Raw genomic sequence first — 3573 nt, forward strand, 5'->3', positions numbered from 1 at the left:
GTTTAACTTGTCTTATCTTCCTGTTCTTTATAATATTGGGGTTTTGTTTGGTTAGGTTTTTTGCTTAGGCATTGGGCAACAGAAAAATGTTCTTTCCCAATCTGATGGAATATCTCATTTAAAAAAGCAGAGATGTCCCGCACATGAAGTGCCAATGTACAAATAAAATCAAATGACACTGTCAACTGCTCCTGGCCCTGCTTCCTTAAATCATTTGCATTATGAAATTCAGCAGCATCTTGTGACAAAAAATCTGTCAAAGGAAAGACAGTATCACCCCAGTACACAACTGGGATTTATTTAGAAACACTAGGCTATTTCCCACAGCACATGGAGACCCAACAGACACACATCTCGCCCGTGTCACTGGGTAACTCTGAGAAGCAGTGAGGGAAAGGGTTGTCCCTACCCGTGGTGCCACCCTGCGAGGCAGCTCCCCAAGCTTCCCTCACCAGGGAGGCTCTGGGGGATGCTGTGGACGGCATCATGCAACCTGTGTCCTCCTCACCCTTAGTCCAGGATTTAGGCTGGCTATTAACCAACTGACACCTGCACCAGTGATCAGCATCCTCTGCAACATCAAGCTTAATCTCAGTGCCTCCTCTTCTAACCAGAGCTTTCTACCAGATCTTTTCAAGAGACAGCACTTCTGCCTTTGCGAGATGATCCTTCCCTTGGCCCATACCCAGAGATAGTTCCCATTTTGGGAAGCTTTGGTTAGATGATGATTACCTGGATGAACCAGGACTATGCCATGAGGAGAGGTGGACACCTCCTCCCAAGTAGTCTTGGTCTCTTCAGCAACCGCTTGCCCCTCCAAGCAGCTGCCCCAGGCAGCAAGGTGAGGCACAAGAACAGGGCAGTTCTAGCTACACTTGTTGGTATTGAAGTTTTTCCAGCAGCTACTGAGCTACTGCAGGGCTGTATGGTCTGTCCTAATCATGAATATCTTTACTTCTGCTGAATACAGTTTGTAGCTTTGAGGGTCAGGAGGTCCTTCCAAGTGTTGCAACAACCCCCTGGAGATTTTGAGCTCTTACTGCTTTAAGCATCCATCCTCAGCAAGCATCCCCTAAGAGTCTGTGTCAATAGTGCCCCAGACTGCATGCTCTAACATCTGTATTTAATACGAAGAAGGGTTGTGAATCATGGATATAACCTGAAGAACACTTGCAAGCCATCCTTCCAGATCTGAAATTGCTAAATCATATTCTGCTGATGACTGACATAGTTTCCGTTTCCTTTTCCTCTCCAGCCTACGTATGTTTTGCAACCCTGGCAATCTACCAGGACATTGGTTGTAATAAACAGACTGCCGTCTATAAGACTTTGCACATCTGGTGGGTTTAAGGAGTTGCACACAGCTTCCTGTTTGCTTCTTGTCACTGTAAATCCATTCCTCAATGACTATGGTACTGTCAGAAAACCAGATACAAGGTTTTTCTTCCTTACAGCAATCCAATCCTTGGCTTCAGACTGGCAGCCATTATCTCAGGCCACCTGTAAATGCATCTGTTGCTGAACTAGAACATTTGCTAGGTCATAGAGCAGACTGGCTGGCAGGGACCTGCTGATTTACCTTTCAAATTCAACCAACAAAATGCCAGAAGCCATGAAATTTGTCCTGACAAGGGTTTGGGGTCTAATTTCACTCTTAAAAATCACTGTAGGAATGTGGACACAGCCTGCACCACCACCTTGGTGACACCCCAGCATCATCTGGTCATGATGGTGCAGCAGAAACTTGACAATTTCTTCACTGCACTTTCTGCAGGTAGGGATGCCAGCCTTTTCCTAGGGGCAGAACCGAGGGCTGAGATTTGAGGGCTCCCTTCCCCTTTGGACAAGGGACCCAAGAGGGTAAAGGGCAGCACTTTCAGAGCAGCTCCATCCCAGGAGTGGAAAGGCAGCCAAGGTCTCACAGAAAGCCAGCATTTAATACCCAACCCACACGGCAGCCTCACTATGAAGCACGCTTAACCTCAGCACCTCACTAGTCCCACTTTGGTTACAAGTGCACATGCCTCCTATTAGTCCATCTTGGTTTCAGAGCAGCAGTTTCCCATAAATTCGAGACATTGACATCAACTGTTCTTTAAATTACAACGAAGTAGGTCCTTTGGGCCCATTTTGAACAAGTTATTTCTCCTTACAGACACAGCCACGCATGTTTCTCACAGCAATGACTCGGTGAACAGCCGTGCAAAGGCTTTGGGAAGAGATTCAGCCAGCAAACAGCCAGGCCTTGGGTCCCAGGGGATCTCTGCATGTGCACAGATTTATTTCTGCAAGTGGAAATGCTCTGTTCCAGACTGGTTATGTAGGAAACAAATAAGAACTGAGGTACAGCAAGGTAGGGACAAGGACAAAACCATGAAACCAGAACAAAACTCCCATAACGCCACCACCACCTCAGAGTCCATCAGAAAAATGGCACAGAGCCCGGCAAGCTGGAGTAGTCTCCACAGCTGCCAACAAGGATCCCAACTGGATCAATATCCCACCCTTCACATTGCCCCTGGCTGCCATTCTGGAGCATTTCTTTCACTCAGACACAGCAATGTTGGTGCTAAGGAAGTATAACTGGGAAGAAACCCCTGGCCTGGGCTATGTGGGGACTGCACTAAGTGAGTGCATGGTCTCTTGCAGCCTGGGAATGCCCTCAGCTACGGTTAGAGGTGCATGTATATAACAGCTTTTTTTAAAATTATGCATTAATTACATCCTGCATGTGCACATGCACACTCACATATAGCTCCTTGCTATACTAAAGTATCTTATTTAACACTAGCACTAAATTACAACACCCATGCGACAGGACAAGCTGCTCAGCACCAGTTTCTCCTCCCTTCTCGGCACGCGGAGCAGTCCAGCCCAGGCAGCAAGGAGAGCCTGGGGCTGAGGCTGGGGGCAGTCAGGCCACCCAGGCTCCCTCCCCGGCAGCACTAGGAGACAGAGGTGGGACCCTCTGCGACTCCCCTGGGCCGCTCAGGGCTGCCAGCTCGCTGTGCTGCAAAGACCTCACCACCATTGTCAAAGCAAACGTAAAATTGTAAGAGGATAATTGTTTTCATTTGCCCTAGCCTGGAGCTTGGCCGCCTGTCCCTGGAGCTCTTCATTTGGAGGTGACCTCTCCTAAAAGAGGCAAGTTCCCAATGCTGGGCTGTCCAAGCAGCTTTAAAAAGGTTTCTAACCACTGCTTTGCCTTGGACTGGCTCACAGCTTCCCTGGGCCCCTGCACCAGCCCTAACGCTGCAGCCAGAGGGGCCGAGGCTGGAAGGCAGCTCTGCAGCCTGCGCTGGATGCTGCCCACGGGCAGAGACCCAGCACCTCTGCAAGGGACTTCGTATCGCTGCTGGCCAAGCCATCGGGAAACATCACCACAGCACCCCAGGTACCTCGCTCAGCAGCTCTACAGCATCAAGTAGGACCCGTCCTCAAAGCCCCCTTTCTGCTGTTTGCCAGTGCCCAAAGAGGTTCCCACTATAACCTCTTAAAATCCTCCCTGTTACTTGGCAGCACTCCCTGTGCTTATGCCCATGTCCCAGTCCTACCTTTGGATGGGTTGCTACG

The sequence above is a fragment of the Tinamus guttatus genome, unplaced genomic scaffold (genome assembly GCF_059628265.1).
Source record: "Tinamus guttatus ecotype Peru unplaced genomic scaffold, ASM5962826v1 Tinamus_guttatus_pri_ptg000389l, whole genome shotgun sequence".
NCBI lineage: Eukaryota > Metazoa > Chordata > Aves > Tinamiformes > Tinamidae > Tinamus > Tinamus guttatus.